We start from the raw sequence: 19,082 nt of genomic DNA on the forward strand, positions 1-19,082 counted from the left end.
CCGTAAACTACCCTTCGACACGTCCGCACGCCCTTTACATATCCGTCAACCAAAATCAATACTACATTAACGAATACCGATATGTGTCCATCGCAGCGTGGGGTCATCCCGTGACGTGTATTATAGACATTACGCGCGTACGCCGTTATACAACGCGACAATATCGATGCATTATCCCCGCGCAGCGGCAAATACGTCCTGCCAATTAACGTAAAACAATCCCTGATTAAATTGTAACGACGACGAAATTATATCGCATGGAGAGAAAATTATGGCGCCAATGTCGTTAACGCGTTTCTATCATTTCCCTTCTCTTTCTCTCCTCGCTAAAATAGAATTTTCATTTAGTCAAATTACGCATGTAATATATTTATCTGTTAGACGCGTAACTCAGGGCCAATTTATTTATCTCGCTTAAAAGCGTGACAATATAAAAATTCAATGACACGTAAACAGAGAAAAGTATAGTAAAAAAGGATGCGATTATTAAAGCTGGAGAGCTGTACAATTTTGTAGATGTAAAGCACAGATTAAAGAATGAAGCAAGAAACTTGCACAAAGCGTAATTGAAAGAGATTTCTTTTGCTTTTCGAAAGTGGCTTATGTTTTTTTTACTATAGTCGATGATTCTTTTCACCATTTGAGAAAATTCTTTTATAAATTTAATTTTTAATCTCTTACATTACTCTTTTCAATAAACATTTAACAAGTATATTCTTAAAGAAATTATATACATTTTAATTTTTAATTATAAATTTACACAAGACGCCACAATTTTTTCAATTGCCATCTTAATATTTTCAACGTAATATGTAGCATGTGTTTGATTGATATTTTTTTCTACCATAATTTTATTTATTAAAATGCTTTTTCATATCTGATGTATATATAAAAAAATATGTACGTTGTATTATACTTTCTATGTCTCTTTCTTTCTTTATGTTTCTTTAGATATATCAACAGAAGAAACAGTCTGAGAGATAAAAAGAGATAGAGACTTTTCTTCGAAATTGCCGTCCGTTGTTGATGCGTGCTTAGAATGAAACTTGCTTTCAAGATCGTTTCAAGGAAGCTTTAAAGTCGAATGTCGCCATTCTCATTATGAACTTCCGTCGTTACTTGCTCTAGTTATCATCAAAACCATTTCAATAAAAAGAGATATCTCTTGGTCTTACTCGTGATGATATCCTTAGTTTTCAGTTATAAAAGAGAAACAAAATTATTTATTTATGAGAGTTATAACTAGGACTATGTATATGCAAAAATTATACGCGACGAAGACTTTTCTGACTTTTAAATATACAGGGTGCTAAAAAAAAAAAAAAAACCATTCAATATTTATATGGAAGTGGACACACCATATTGAGTAAAAAAACCTTAGTAAAAGTCAAAAGCTCAACCGTTTCTGAGATATAAACATTTTTATATGTTAGCATCGCGATTGACTTTTACTGGCTTCTACGCTTTCGCATGCGACGTGAAAAGAAGATAATCTGTCTAAATTTTTATCTCGATATTACAGATATTCCACATGTCCTCCTTCCATTTTCACATTCCACATCTTGGCATCTTATACAATATTTGTATTTTTATACTATAACTGTTGTAATCGCCAAATAATCTCCGCAATCGCCGATTGATGACAACTGATTGATTGCCGGTGAAATCTTCTTTTATGAAGTATGGAAATTGAATGAGGACATTCAAAACGTGATTTATAAACGCAGAGGTAAACATCGCATGCGACACGTAGAAGCCAGTAAGTCAATCATGATGCTAATATATAAGAATGTTTATATCTCAGAAACGGTTGAAGCTTTCGACATATGTTTACTAAGGTCTTTTTTACTCAGTATGGTGTGTCCTATTTATCGTATAAATATTGAATAATTTTTTTTAAACACCCTGTAGAAAATATATATTATATATTATAACTCTTCATATATACATCATTCGCATCAAACATTTTTCAAGAGCATATCTTTTCTCTCTTTTTGTTAAATAAAATTAAATAAATGTCACCACTTTTGTAATTATATTTCTAATATTGCATGGCTATAAATATTTATCGTATTAAAAAAACACAATATTAAACTTCTAAAATTAATTAAGGATCAATATTTGTTATATACATTTATACACTTTGAAATTTAAGTTTCATCATGTCTCTCGTTATCATTTCTTCAATTCTTACAATTGTTTAATTAATTTTAATTGTAAATTTAAACTCGTCAAAAAATCTTTCCTGAAAAGCAATGGCAATTTCGAATATCCTATACATAACATATGCAAATCAATATCGTGAGAGTAGAAATCCATATATCCACATTTTCCAAGAGAATTTCTCGACCATAGACATTGTAAAAGAAACGACCGTGTCGAGCTATGCAGTAAATAACATCGATTACCGGCATTAATTAAGTTGTCCGACAAGCGCGACTGCCGAACGGCATTTAGATGTGGACGATACGTTCCTCCGGATACTATGTTTCACCGACTTCGCATTTATGAAGGAATGTTACCGTGAAACTCGCCGATCGTTTAACTTCGCATAAAACCGCGTAAGCATCTCTCAAATTTGTTATTGCTCTCAATAGCCGTCATTAAGTGAGAACGATCCTATTAAACGATATCATTGTAAGATATACAGATGGTCCAAATAAACTATTTCAAACAGAAGAAAACCAGAGAGAGAGAGAGAGAGAGAGAGAGAGAGACGGGTTTTTCAGAAATTCTTCTATTATAAAACAAAGAAAAAAATATTTTATAAAATCCAAAAGCGCGCGTATTTATTACAGATGTATCTGTTTTCCTATAATTTTAAAAGAACGTTATATCTCTTGTCCAACAATATATTTATTTCAAACATTTATTACGTACGTCACAAATACTAAATATTACTCTCGCTCTATTTTGACATTCCTTCGATACGAAATAAATCACGCATTCAATCTCTTGGACGAGGATCCTGCGCCGATCGCAAACAATTTTCTTCCGCAATAAATTCGCGAGAGAGACCTGGCAAACTTCGAAAAGTTTCAAGTCTTGGGAGGGTTACGCGAACGCATCCTCTGTAACGCTCTGTAATCCGGTATCGAGGAGGAATGTGAGGACGGGGGAGGAAAGCCGGGAGCGACGAAGGATGATCTCGGAACAAGTCGGAGTTACAGCCTACGGCGGATAACACGGGCTAACTAATATTACATTAGTTACGAGTCCTTATGAGATTAACCCTACTCCGACCTGTCTTTCGCGTAGACCATCAACTCGATTCGTTATTGTGTTCATAGACGCGCACAAGGTAATCTAGAATCTACTGCAGAGCGTATCGTTAACTTGATTATAGATTCTTAATAAATTTCAACCTTTTCCGAAGAAAAATTTAACTTTCGACATTAAACGTCTGGTTTCTAAACTCCGAAAGAAAATTCATCTAAAATAAATCACTATTAAAATTGGTACAGAAAAAGAATTTTATATACAAGGTGGCCCGAAATTAAATGTCAAACTTCGGAAGTGTGTAGAGGATCGATAAACTAAGAAAAAAAGTCTTTTAGAGATTTGCTCGTTTTTGTTTTGAAGCGTTTTGAAGAAAACCGCAAACAAAGAAACAAAAAATTTTTCAGCGAGAAACTATATATATATAATTAAGAATTTAAATAAAGAGATATCTGAAAACATGTATCGAGCAGTGCCCATATATTTAAAATGTTATGTAATTTAATTTAATTTTAATATTAAAATTTAAAATATAAAGGCTCTTGTTTCGTCATTCTATGCTTATAGATAATGTCACATTTACGATATAGAAATTATATCTTCTCCCATTTCCCTAGAAAAACCTTAAATCACTCAAATTTTAAATCGTATAATTCAAAATTTGTTGATGCAAAGCTGTTTGACATCTTTGTTTGAGGATCTTAACTAATGTAAAAAAAGAATAATGATAATTGGAAAATATTCCATATAATAGGTGGTAAGTACAGATGATGAAAGGGAAAGATAGAGAAAGGGAACGACAAGAACAAGCTTAGACCAAGTTCGGAGGGTTTCCGCAAGTAAAACCAGAATCAGGGATCAAAGTTGTTGAATCTCCTACGAAGGTAGCTCGAGAAAGATGGCGGCGAGAGTAGTGTACGAGAGTGCGAAATGAAGAAAGGAAAGGGAAACAGAAAGAGAGAGAGAGAGAGAGAGAGAGAGAGAGAGAGAGAGAGAGAGACAGAGAGAGAGCGCAACTCCTCACCCTCTAACCGTAACTCGATGCGAAGGAACTTGACGGGTCTTGCCGCTGATTAGAAGCACTCCAGCGAGTTTCTCAGTACCAGCATCGGGGATTAGACGGAATGGAGTAGAGGAGAGTTGACGGTAGGGGAAGGGGGTGGCGGTAAAATCTGGGAGAGAGACATTGGCTGGTAAAGACGGCTTCGTTGTCGGGCGAGTGCTTGCGTGTGAATACGCGCTCGATCGCGCGCGTTTATCGAATCCTGAAAAACCATTGTTGATCTATCTCTGCGGAAATTGATATGTAGGAATAACCCCCGCCCCCCCCCCCTTTTTTTTTAGATACATTATCCTAAGATGCTCTGTCTGTCTTTCACATGACTAAATTAAATGTTGCGAAAGCGAAATTTTATTTATCCCTCAAAGTGTATGATGTTCTGTCAACGCTGTAAATTTGTATATTTAAAATATAAAATAAGTATGTGTGAAAAAATAAAAAAAAATATTAAAAAAACTCAACGCAAAAATTTAGTATTAGTTAAACATAAAACAAAATATTTATTAATATATATTAAATATTAAATCCATTTTAATGAATTTTTAATTTCAGTGTTAGATCTTATACCTGGTCTCCAAGTTCAATTTATTGGAGTATCGTAGTTTTCCAAACAATCCCAGATTATTTTACCATCATTATCTACAAAGAAACTTTCGTCCATTGATAGATTAAAATTTCGATTACATAAATCTTTCGTGTAACAAAACTCGTCAGATGATATCGCGACATTCTCGAACGAATGTTCGACTTCGCAGATAATTTGACGTCTTCGTCGTTATCGTGAACGTACACTATCGTATATCTCGTGCGATGTGGCGCATTGTTTCACGTCATAGAGCGCAGTTCACGCGGAGCGTCAAGAATCCATTAAGAAATGCCGGTTCTGAAAGAAAGGAGAGAAACCAACGCTGGTCTAATTCGTCGTCGCGAAAGACCCCGGGCAAGCACAGCTTGGCATCGCGTGCAGTTATCGCGAAATTCCCTGATGCGGGGAATTCCCGGCCAATACTCCGTTTTCCTGCGCGTTGTTTCAAATCCACTTTATACCGATCCGCAAATTTATCGGTACAGATTTCTAAATACGAATTAATAAACCGATACTGTTACATTTAATCGTGTATATCTCATAGGTTAAAAGATAATTTTTAATAATTTTTCTAAACGCGCAAAATGCAACTTACTTTCAATTCATTTGCTTAAAGTATTAGCAAAGACCAAAAAAAAAAAAAAAAAAAAAAAAAAAAAAAAAAAAAAAAAAAATCTACGATATATATCAATAAATAATATATATTTTATCTTAATTATTAAAATGACGTATTGGAAAAGCTATCCTATTATTCATACATGTGTATCGAAATAGAAATAAGTATAATTTGTTAAAGTAAATGCACATATTTCAATGCTGAGAATATACAAAAATATTTCATGATAACGGGAATATAATAACTGACGTACAATATATCCATTTGCATATGCATATATTGATATAATTGAAAGTTAAATTCACCAAAGTTATATTGCAATATGAAGTATTTCTGAGTAATGCGAGGAAGTCAAAAGTTCATGGAAATATTGTCAGCGGTGAGAATTCGCGAGAGTATATTTGACTTCGTCTCTTCGATTTCGAATTTATTTTTACCTTTGGTGGAAGCTCATTCGGTTGGTGAACCAGAGCAGGAAAGGTTTTATCCCGCCCGACGATAGAAGGAATGGACGGAGGACGGAGATGAGACGGAAAGAGTGTGTCCGAGATCGGATTGGGAAGCGTATCGAGGTCTCAATTTCGTTTCAATTTCAAATAAAAGCAAGACTAAACGCCGACACGCTCCATGATCGAGAGTGGATATCTTGGCGTGGAAAATTACGGCAGGGCGAGAGGGCACGTAGAAGATTCAGAAGAAGACGAAGAAGAAGGGGGAAAGCAGCAGAAAACGCAGGGAAAAGAAGAAAGAGAAGAAAAAGGAAACGTTCGATAAGGATACGATAAGGATCGACTGTGACAGAAAGAAACCGCAAACAGGACACACAATTCTCACTTTATATCATTCCCTTCCGATCCTGTGTCTGCCATCTTACTTCCCTTTTTTATCTTTCTTTTATGCGCGAGTGGCGCGTGATCTATCGCTTGATATATATGTCAAATACAAATATATATATATATATATATATATTTGTATATGTATATGTATATTATGTATGCTATGTATACTACACAACTGAGAAAGATAAAAGATATCAGAGTCAGTGTATCGATGGAGAGATCGGCATTCCATCAAAGGTTTCCAAATAACTTATCTAGTATCCTACGGTATTCTGCTATTATCCTTCGATACATTTTTACTATTACATCCTTTAAAATTCCTGATTTTTACTTCACTTTCAATTCTAAAAGTAGTTTAGGTAAAATATTACTATACGATATATTTAGAAAAAAATTTTTTGAAATATTTATTTATCTTCGATACAAATTTGTTATTTTACTCTTCAGAAATTAAAGATTTTCAATTTCATGTCGTTTAAATTTTTCCTCGGACAAATTTCTACATTCGAAACATTAATCATCTTCAAACTCGCTCGAAAATATCGATATCGAAATTACTCGGATAATTATTTGCTCATTAATCATCGTCATACTGTTTCACAGCCCATTCGTGTTAATTGGAGCTGCTATCATTCTGAATTTTTCGTGGTAATCAACAGGTTCGCGGTAAAAGAGCCGCGTCATCTCTCGCTCCCATTCTCTCTGGATCTGATTCCAGAGAGATGCGAAAAGGAAGAGAGTGTCGAGAACGGACGAGAATAGCGAAGAAGAGAATAACGAAGAAAGAAGGATAAGAAGAAAGAATAGATAGGAAAGAAGGTGCAACCGAGATCACGTACGATAATAAGCGAGAGCTGTGGCTAACTATAATTCGTAGCTTTCGTCGGTAGTCGTGACCATTACAATTTGCATAAAGGATACCGTGGAAACTGCAATAACAAAGAAAGAGAGAAGAACCGGGAGAAAAATACAGGAAAGAAAGAGAAAGTGAACAAATGTGTAAGTGAATAAGCAAGTAAGAAAAAGAGAAAAAGAAAACGAAATCGTGTTTTGGGAAATTGAATTATAAGAGAATTAAGCATATAAGATAACACATTTATTTTAAAGGTTAAAGAATATATAGATAGAACCCATACAGCACAGAACATTGTTCTGTGCTGTATGAGAATATATGATAAAAGTAAAACCTAAAGTAAAACATATATAAATGAAAATATTAAAATCATATAAGCAATGATATATATAAAATTAAATATAATAAAATGAAGAAAATTATACGTGACAAACAATAAAAAAAAAAGGTAAGTAAAAAAAATGTCCAACTCTCGCTTAAATATTCTCAACTCTCCATTTTTCGGAAAAATATGATATATTTAAAGGGAGAAAAATACACACACATACAAGCGCATGTGCATTAATATTATAAAAAATGTATTATATACGTACATATATAAGCTTCTAAACGTTAAAGATACAAGCATAAAATAACCCCCAAAATTATAATGCATGCTCTCTCATTACGGCAAAATCACAATGCCAGAGACGCGTTGCATAAAAACGTGATTTGCACGCAAATCGCCGCCTTCGCGTGCGGTCTGTTCTCTTCTTCATCTTTTTTTTTTCTCGCTCTATCCGAAGTCGTTTTCCCGTTTTCAGTCCTTTCGTTTAATATCGTCAAATCGAGGATTACTTGTCTAAATTTCCCGCAATCAACTCATCATCGAGACGTTCGCGAATATCGATGGTCGACATTTTTTTTATTCTACTATAATTTATACTACTTATCGTATATTATTATATTTGTGACAAATATATAGTCAGCTGAAAAATTATCTTGCAAATTTTGCAAGATATATCGTTTTATAAATAACTTTATCTTTCATTTCTTTTAAAAAATCGCGCCTTTTCTTTAGATTCTATATTGAGTTTGTAGAAAGTACAATATCAATCTATTCTTGTCAAAAATTATTCTACCTGAGATTAAAATTAGTATTTTATTACCTATTCGAACTTGTCTAAAATTCAATTTTCGTCAAAGTTCCTTAATTTTCATTGAAATATTATCAATAATTTATGTGAATAAAAAGCCATTGTATCATTCAATAATAATTAACATAATTCTATACATATTTGAAAATAATAGCAAGATATGACGAGACAAATTGATCAGCTATAAAAATATGGAATTTTACTCATACAAATTGTAGAATAAATCCGCTGTCATCGTCACAATTATGAATAGGTCAGATTCGATTCCATTAGATAAATAAGGATGCAAGTGTAATCCCGATGGAGTATCTACGAAATGAATAAGAATCGGACTTTCCAAACTTTTAAGAGCGACTCTTCTTCTATTTATCCCGGTTTATCTATCGTCGTACCCATCAAGCCGCTGCGATCCGAAGGGAAGTCTTCCGACTTTCAAAACGGCGCAGAGCCAAGTGGCTAGCGACTGCTAGCGAACCCCGAAGAAGAAATCATCAAGCAGATTGCTCCGTAAGAAACGTGGAACAGTCTACCCTCGGGAACGCCGGATTACCAAGGTCGATTTCCCACTCCGCCGAAAGAATAAGTTCGTCGCCCATATCCCCCTTCGAACCCACCGCTGGGGGGCATATCCTTCTCCCTGTACCATCTTCGTTGCCATGCTTCTTCCTTTTCCACTCGTTTTCCTCGACGCTTCGCCTCGAGGATCTCGAGCGGGATGATTATCGTCGCGAAAATCTCGAAAGAGAGCCAACGTATCGATCCTCATCGACAGAATCTATCTAAGCTCTTCTTTTCCTTAACATTTCCATCGCAAGTCTCACCATTCTTTCGAAGAACCAGTTTACCCCTGCTTTTCTCTTTTCCCTTCCTCTACGTGTCTCATTCTCTCTTCCTAATCCCGCTTACTTTCTTGTGGCTCAAAAACCGATAGAACTTGTTAAAAGATTTGTTGAAAGCGCGATTAAAAGGAAGAGAAAAATTGGCTATAATGAAATGAGCAAAAAAATTTGACAAGAAGATGAATTCGCGCGAATAAAATGACGTAATGAGTAAGAAATAACATTTGATACAAGCACGAAGAAAAGTAATAATAAAGAGAGAAATTATATTATGTTTCAAGACATTAAAAATATCTTAAAGTTCCATTCAGTTTGCTATTCCGTTAAAATTCATTTCTATATTTCTTCCTGTTCGTCGCGAAGGGATATCGAAAATCCATACGACTTGACCCCCGCAAAGTTGGCGATTCTCGAAAGAATAGCGATTCCACGGGAGAAATTTCGACACGCCATTGTGCGGTAACTGAAGAGCAATCGAAAGAGGAATAGGTCGGTCCAGAGAATAGCGTCGGGCGGGCTTATTAGTTCCCGGGACGCGAGCAAGGCTCGCTATAAATTACGGTACACGTTGATAGAGCAATATCGCGGCTGACATTAATACTTACAACGGGGGATGAGAGATCTGAGATTGTGCCAGAGGTCGAATCATTAACGATGATTTATTGGCCGCGAGGGCTTCTTCCGGCGACGCGAGCGCGTCTCTGGGTAAAGAATCGGGTTTTGCACCATAACTTCTCGCGAGACCGCAATTGAAAACTTACCGTCGTCACGATAAATAACGTTGTTGATCGTCGCGGGGATGCGTCGCCGGTCTGACTCGTTCCTTGTTGAAGAATCGCAAGGACGATAATTTCTCACGATGAACGTGCCAATATTAATATCAATTCGGTGCACAAACTTTTCGTTGCATCTTTCTGTTTCTCTGCCAAATTGGCTTCGTCAAATGTATCTAATTAACACGTTATCTTCGTAATCTCATGCAGAACGTGAGAAAAATAATTTATATTTAAGAGAATCTAGATTCGGTGAAAGTCTTATAGCTGCAAAACAATATCGACAAAATTTACAAATTGATTACAAATATATCATCAGATGTTTTTTCAAATACTTGTCAAATTTCATTTTCAAATATATTTTAGTTTTTCAGCTCTTTTTTACACTTTGATAATCGCAGCATATATCATTTATCTCATTATGATAAGAAATTTAATCTTGACGAATCTTGATTCAATATTAAAAAGATTCTACGTTTCTAAACATTGCTGGGCTTGTACAGTCTTTTACGGAAAGAAACTTTCATTTGTGAAATTAGTCTTACATTATGTTCAATTATTTCTCCGGAAGAATTTAGTGAATAGCGCGAACGAGCACAAGAACTCGCTTATATTTCAATAAGAGCAACGTGCCCGGTTCTCTTTCTTATGGAACAGTTTTGTACACGCAGGTGGCACGATGGCAGAGAAGAACGAAAGTAAAAGGACGAGGCAGCAACGAGTAAACCGGGAGAAGAAACGCAACGGGGGTAGGAGAGGGAAAGGCAAGGGGAGAAAACGCGAGGCGACGGGCCTCGCTTCGGGAGAAGCGAAGCTTATATTATGCAAAGCATGTGTTCGCCCCGGGATTTATGGCGGCCGTTTCGCTACCGACTACTACTATATACGACCGCCCGGCGTACACACTCGAGATGCTTTTTACGCGGATTCGCTTGCTTCGCGAGCGACAGGATAATCCAGAATCCTCGCGTCGAAGTGCATTTTCTGGGACCGGAAGTAATCGGGATCCTAATATAAGAACGTGTGTAAGAAAAAGCGTGTGTATGCGTGTCGATTCATGATGCGCAATTGCAAAACTAAGAGATCTTGCCGTTTGGATTATTATACATAAAATGGATATCCTACATTTCTCATCATCTGTTACATTAATGTAAAACATATACATCCCCCGTGAATCTTGAAGTTTCAAATTTTTCTTACAGCATTTTCAGCAGTTACACGTTTGACATATCGATTTTAAAATTTCATAAAAAAACCGATTCAAAATTAAAACTGCGTGACAGGTAATACACGTCCGATTTTATCGCAACTTAGATATGTTGTAGGGGAGATTCTTCTGAATAATTCCAAGAAATAAGTGGAAGGCAGAATTGGTTTGGAAGATATAACAAATTGAAATTTCATATTAAAGTATGTGTATGTGCTGTGTAATTTATTTTTTTATTGAAAAAAACTGTTTATAACATTTATGCGTGAGCAGAGGAGGGGCTTCGCCTCCCTCCTCCTCCCGCTCACGCATTCAATAAATGATATTTTTCAAGACAAAACTCACAAATTCGCGTAGTTGAAAGCTGTTAACGAATTGCGAGAAATAGGTGAAACACATTGATAAAATATCCATGACCGTGTACTGTAAACAAACACTTTTTTCCACATCTGCTCTACAACAAATACAAGAATGCGCAAACTTAACTTTTCCCAATATTACTTTATAATATCCGAGAAAAAGTATTAAAATTGTGAAACTTTAATTTGTTATATCTTCCAATTCAATGCCGTCCCCCATTTATTTCTTACGGGGAATTACTCACAGAAGAATGTTCCCTATAACATACTTGAGTGGTGATAAAATCGAAGGTGTGTTACCTTTTATACAGTTTTACCAAATTATTTAATATCCAACGTATTAAATTTTAAAAATATTGAAATTTTTCATTGTCATCGGATTCTCTTAATTTTATCCGATTACATATTTTCGTTAGTTACATTGGTAATACGATTTACCTGTATTTATACAATATACTGTGTTATGCACTCTCTCTCTCTCTCTCTCTCTCTCTCTCTCTCTCTCTCTCTCTCTCTCTCTCTCTCTCTCTCTCTCTCTCATTCGAATGAAATTCGATTTTGGCGCATAATAACTCATCATAATATCACGTTATTATTTGCCTCATAATGTTGTTTCTCTGATTGCTGTCATTGCAGCGAGCGGCAACCGCGTTTCGTTATTCAATTGCAAATTTCTCTGCATTCGTACGCGAGGAATATTGTTGGCGCGTAAAAAAAGGCTCGAGCGATGTGACGGGAAATTAATCAATCCAAGTCCGGTGACGTCGATTTTTGCGTTCGCGCCCGATGGCATTGCGCGAACGCGCCCTCCCCGTCATAGATTTATAATAAATTCGCGCGTTTATGCGGTCGAGCGGACTGGCGGCGTTCCAAACGGGCAGTTCGATTGTTTCGAATGGCGGTCGGCGGGCGTAATCTATTTCGTCCAGTTAAAATATCTCATTAATCGCCGTCGCGCGAACCGTTAAACATTTCGTCGACGTGACTCGCGAATATTATTCGCCTGATAAACGCTTCGTACCGAATTGCGAACGGCGTGGATATTTTAACGCCACGCTGTACAACAAAATGACTAGCTGTCGCGCACACTGCGACGAGTGCAGGCGTATTTTCAGAGTCACTTGCACCGACAGCCTCGCTCAATTAACTCTAGTTAGCAGTTCACTGTCCTTTTGCAGTTTGCAACCCTATGGTCTACGCTGTAACGAAGCGTGGATGAACATTTAGAAATATCTCCCAATAAATTTAAAGAAAAAGTTTCCTTTTATACTGCAGCAGACTTTTGCCAATCGCTTCTCTGATCTGCTTCGTGGTAATCTTAATAATAGACGTCACTATTTAAATGGTATAAATATATCTTTGATTCTAGATTTAAAGCAGAATAGTTGATCTTTAATGTAAATTCCAATGAATAGAATCGATTTTCTATAATCCAAAGTCTATAATGAATACGCCATGAGCTATCATGAGCCAGAGTTAGAGAAAATTTAATTTTAAAAGAACTTAAAGTTAAAAAGAAGATAACGGAGATAAAAATAGAAAATATAGATTTACTTTTAAAATCCGTGACGCGTGTAGGCGTACAAAGTACAATAGATGAAACACTTTTACAGCTCGCGATAAAAGAGTCGACAAAGTAAATATACATATAAATATTATTATAATATCTCGATCGCGATATCTTTCTACAAACGAACGCTTCGCGCCTCATCGGAAAATGACAAATTTTTCAAATATTTCATTCAGCGCGGTATTATTTCACAGCGAGAGAAACGCGCTGTGAAATAAGCGTATGATATTATTTTTCAGCTTGTTCCTGAAAATAATACGAAGAGCGATGTCGGCTCGTTGCGCTACAACTCTCAGCGAATTCGTTAATCGCGCGGTTAAATTCTGCCGTTACACACCGCGTCCAAACCCGCCGCGATAACGCGTTAATTATCGCCCGGTGATATTTCGTCGCGGCGTCAGGCCACATTTGTTTCAAAAAGGACTGTCCTGTGAAAAACGCCATTCAGCCTAATTACGGACCGCGGACGACACTGTTCGCTTTTCTTTTCCACCTGCTCTGCTGTCTTTTAGCCTCACACACTCGTTTCATTATTCATTTGTTTCGCTAACATTCCTCGCGCCTCTATTTTCGCAGTTTCACGATATGTAGTTTGCGATAAAATACAATAAATAATTTTGGAATGAAATAAAATACTTGGATTTAATCTGGATTTAGTCTGCTTGTTCAAAAAAACTTGTACAAAACTACTATAATTTTTTTCATTTACAAATACTAAATTACTTCACTGACTTAGAACCAATCTTTATTTAGTGTACAAGTTTTTACGTATATATACAACTGAAAATATTTAATATGAGAGAGAGGAAATATATATACTTTGTGTAACTATTAATGGAATTAGAAAAAATGTTTTAAAGCTTAAAAAATAAATATATTTAAAATCAGAAAAAATATGAAATCAAATATGTAAAAAGCAACTGCAAATCAATAATAATATTAGTAATATTATTATTCGCAACGAAATATGAGAAGGCAGATAAACCCATTTCACATGATAATCTATAATAGCTTTGCTATCTCGAATATATGAATGCGTACACATGCTACTTTCATTATGACAAAACTTTTTTCGGAGCGCATAATGTCAAATCATCTACAAATTCGCGGAAATACCGTCTAAAGGAAGTCGTTGGCAATCCCGGCCGCATTGTCGACTGCGATATTGAGACGGATCGTTAAAAGAAATTTTTTGCAGAAAGAAAGAGAGAAGAAAAGAACGAGAATGCACGTTATTGCCTCGTTCTGGGCACAGGATATAACGACGCTCGCGTGAATGCGCTTGTTAGACCGCGTCTTCGATGGCAATCGAGCGAAAGCGGTTCTTTATCCACGAATAAAGCCACGAAAAAAAAAACTCGAATCCCCGAATCTATTCGAAGGACATCGTTACGCAGCACCCGTGTTTGATTAAAATTGTTACTTAATCTTAATTTCTCCGATACCATCGTTAACATACAGGGATTCTGCGGATCCCACAACGTCTGATTGTCTCTAATTTTTTTCCACTATCTTTGCTATTAAACGTAGAAAAACGTAGAAAGAGAGAATGCTCGATCGCATATTCCAGGATTAACTCGCGCGTTTAATTCTTTTAATTAATTATCAGTGTATAATAAATATAATCATAACACAATAATATATAATATTCTACATTGTTTTCTCATTAATAATAAAATAGCCAATAATACCGACGCCGCTTTGATATGGCAATCAATGCCATATTGCGATTCGTAGATAAGCAAGATAACAAAAAATTACAAATTCATCATAATTTTATAAAAATGAAAAGAGCCTTAAAAAAAAAAGGCTATAACGAAACATCGAACTGATACGATAGCCTCGAAATAATTTACGAGCCGATGTATTCCCGCCGCAAAAATGGCAGCGCTCCAGACAGCGATGTTTCCTATCCTGGTCATCCGCTTGCCAAAGCGGGAGGGTGACGGGGAGGAAGAAGCGGAAGCGGGCCGTCATTTAAAGCGTAAAACGCGGATACGCGGCGTGTTTGGCGAAGGGGACAGAGAAAAGGATGAAGAGACGAACGGGAAGAGAGAGGAGGGGAAAGTCCGACCGATGCGAAATTTCTCGTGAAATTTTCCGCGGCGCCTCCTCCTTCCTCCTCCGGGGCCCCACAAACATTTTCTTTCTCGCGGCAACGGTGCCCCTCTACCTTTTCTCCTCCTCCTCCTCCTCCTCCTACCCCTCTCTCCCGCATGTTCTCCGAGGGCAGCCATTTATATCGTCGGCGGACAGCGAGGCGGTGAGGCGGAATAAATCGCGGCTCCTTTACAAGTGCTGCCAACGGGAATAGAGACATCGCCTTCGCCTATCAATTATTTGCCGTGCAATTTACGAGGCTACATTGGCGGGAAGAACCGAAGGGGAATGGGGAGGGGGCGAGGAAGGAGCGAAGGGAACGCGCGGCTCTGAAGCAGGCAATGCACCCATTGCAAATAAAGCGAGCGCGGCGGGGAGATGACATCTTTACTACGGACCTTTGCGACTTCCTGCTAACCATGCACTCCGCACCCCTAGTTCCGCCACCCCTCCCCTCCCCTCGTCCCCTTTGGTTCTACCTCGCGGTTCTTGCTCGCTTCGACGTGCCCAAATCCAAATATCTCCGCGTCCCTATATTTTAAAGATGAGCGCGCCGATTTATGGCTCGGACGAAACCGAGCGCTTCCGACTTCCGACTGTCGCGGATACAAATTGTTCTGTTTTTCGATGGTTTTTTCCAGTCCGGAAAACCGAGTTGCCTGAGCATATTCCTTCCTGAGAGACACAAACAAACATCGCGGCCAGGCGCAACGAGAATATCGCATCGAGGGCAGTTCTGTCCAGAAAGAGGTAGATACGGAAGAGAATCTGAGTAAAGACTTATTTGTTACGTGCTACTCTGCGATAATTTAATATCGTTAAAACGTACATTACAAATTAATCAGGCTAGGTAAGAAAAAATTATTTTGAAGACAAACATAAAAAACAAAAAAGCTTATGTAATGAACGAAGAATGCTATACAATATTAATGTTCAAATAATCCGAGTATTGTACATAAAAGATGCGAAGAACGATGGAAAGCAATATATTAATACATGTATGTTAAAATAAAAAAAAACAACTTCACTTTCAATTAAATTAAATTTTCAATTAAATTTTTTGAAACTGATATCGCATTGCATCTAATCTTATTTTTCATTTATAAAATTAACTCGATCATTATTAATGCTTATACATTTGGAAATACACGTATACATATATTAATTGTAATATCTTTTTAAATCAACCGCTTATATGAAACAAATTTTTTTAATCGATAGATTAAACCGTAATAAGAAGATAGAGCGAGGCAAGTAAACAGAAAAAGATAGAAAATCATGAAACAAAGAAAGATAGAAAGTTGCGAGATGTAATGTAAAGGAAGAGAGACAGAGAGGAGAGCTCAAAAGGGACAATACCCTCCTGCTTAAACAGACGAATGTTACGAGCACGTGTGGAGCAATGCGCTCGCGCGGTTTATTTGCCTTACATCTGCAAATAAGTGCGGTAACGCGTGTCCACTGAATGCTAATACGTGTTGAAAGAAGCTACAGGGGGGAAAAAAAAAAAAGACATGACATTGGATGGAGAAGATAAAGGACAGAGAGTAAAAGAGAAAACCGAGATTGAAAAAAGGGAAAACACAAGAGAAAGAAGAGGGGAAAGAGACAAATTAATTTTCTAAAAGGACAAGAGAAAGATAGTAACAGGAAAGAGAAACGGAAGATTAAAACGAGAGGAAGGACGCGATAAATAGAGAAAATTGAATAAAATTAAAATATTTATATACGCTATATATTTATATATGCCCTAGATTCCTTCGATCGCGAAAATAAAAATCAAACAATAAACTTTCTTTCTATAATACATCCATAAAAATAGAGAAAAAATGAAAAGGGAATGAAGCGCTGAGAATCGAAAGGAGAGGAGAGATTTGCACGTATACGAACATTCGTGTAGTCGAGCGTGTCGAAAGTGCACCTGCAACCGCACGTCATAATTGCACGCACACGCGTGTTCTGTACGTGCCAACGAATGTTTCCCCGCAACTTATCCTCCTCCACGCTCGCTTCCTCCGCGCCATCTTACAATTAGCGACGACCTCGTTCCCGGTGCACATTACCCACGATAACTTATGTAACGTCACATTTCGTACGTAAAATTGCATTCCGCGAGCGTACTGCGTTCAGCAAGTTCGCTAACCGGTCGTCGCAACGGCGCGAATTCATCTCGCGAATAACCGTCCTGTTAAAACCTCGTTCTAACGTAAATGGAATATTACATCATAAACGTTTCACGCAGTAGAAAGATAGACAGAAAAAAAGAGGGGTTAAAATGAAAAGAGAAAAAAGGCACAAAATTATCGCTCTCTTCTATTTTCATTATATATTCCTTTTTATTTCAAAAGAAATTTTGCAATTCGTTTTTTAAGAAAGATAAATTTTTAACATTTTTCATTTAAGAATAAGACTGAGAGAATGATGAATTTTTCGCATGAATCTATTTACTTTTGATAGAAGAACAATGTCGCTTTTGTCCAACACATTTTATCCAGCCCTACACAGATATTTTTTATATATGCACATAAATAATGTAAAACTAGAATATGACAGCGCGCGTCAAAGAACTATCTGTTCTAAACAAGCGCCCATTCGCGATCGCTCCAACAAGTTAAGCCACCGTATGTGGCTTTCTCGTAAAAACCGGGCTAAATAACGTGACAACCTCAGTGAGAAGTCGGAAGCTCTCTCGCTGAGAAAGTCGCAACGAACGGAAGGAGTAGAGCGGAGAAGCGATAGCGGGACAGGGGAAGAAGAACGAGCGCAAAGGGCTAACTGGATTTATGTATACGATCGTGTGGCCAACTCGGGAACGTGCTATCAGTAAATAAACGTGGCCGGATAACACCGCGAGCAGAAACAGCGTCGGTGGTGAAAACGGGTGAGAGACGATGGAAAGAGGAAAAATAGAGAGAAGTAGAAAGAGATATATATATATATATATATAGCGACGCTGGCCCTTCTTCAGGAAAGACTTGTCCAGCTCCTAATCGACCGGAAGAGACCCACTCGCCGACGGTTTTAAATTAAACGCACGGGCAGGTCGGTTCGTTAGCCGACTCGACGCATCGTCGTTGTGTGAAACCATAAATTCGTACGAGAACGAATGGCTCGGGGTTGCGCGAAACTGGTATATCGCTAACTTTAATAAGTATCTGAAAAATATTCCATTTTTCGAAAATAAAACATTTATGTGAAATAATGTTCGTAAAAGTTGTTAAACCTAGTACTAAGAATCTCCTGATGAAATACAATATATAAAAATATTATATAAAATATATAAAATTATATAAAATATATAAAAATAATATTATATGAATATAATATAATATAAAATATAATATTGTATAAAATATATAAAAATATTTTATTATATATAAATGTGGAGTCTACTAATAAATCAATAGTATCAAAAAGCTTGTATCAGAAATAAATTCTGTCAAAATTTATACAGATAAATTTGCAAGGAGCAAACAAGAAATGAGATAAAAACAAAGTTTTTTTTTCCCCCAAATAAAACAGAAACATAATTGAATGAAGCAATACGCGTCTATTAATTCGACGTCAATGAAAAAATTAAATCCTCAGAGAAGCGGAAAGATGGCAATCGTCGAAAGATCTGATCCGAACGCGTCCATTCACAGCATTAGGAAATTTTAATGCTGAATCGCCCGCGATGACTTTACACATAACATTTGCAACATCGGGAACGGCCGCGATCCGGATGCAAACAAGCGTAATCCCTCATCGCGCAACTATCACAATCGCGCTAATAATGCTGCGAGAAAGAGAAATCCGTAAGACGCTCGAATCGGCATAAAAAATTGGAGCGGATCCAATTATTAGGATTAAAACGTTCGTCCTGGGACGTTCTGCGAATGGGCGCGCGCGATTATCCGCTCCGTCGCGCTCGCGTAGTAATAGG

General features: G+C 36.9%; 2 protein-coding genes across 2 annotated transcripts in view; both read right to left on the reverse strand.

The window, feature by feature from the left end:
- The window catches only part of Rbp6 (RNA-binding protein 6), a 420,916-nt gene extending 410,978 nt beyond the window's left edge, over positions 1–9,938 (reverse strand). Inside the window, exon 1 of the mRNA XM_070314118.1 lies at positions 9,933–9,938. The gene's annotated coding sequence lies outside the window, so the exon portion shown is untranslated. The remainder of the gene's footprint in view (positions 1–9,932) is intronic.
- Positions 1–19,082, reverse strand: part of LOC138943353 (uncharacterized) — a 180,264-nt gene that overhangs the window by 16,602 nt on the left and 144,580 nt on the right. The gene's annotated exons all lie outside the window — the stretch shown is intronic.

This window comes from Polyergus mexicanus, unplaced genomic scaffold (assembly GCF_030449975.1).
Source record: "Polyergus mexicanus isolate NDT 795.1 unplaced genomic scaffold, iyPolMexi1.0 SCAF_26, whole genome shotgun sequence".
NCBI lineage: Eukaryota > Metazoa > Arthropoda > Insecta > Hymenoptera > Formicidae > Polyergus > Polyergus mexicanus.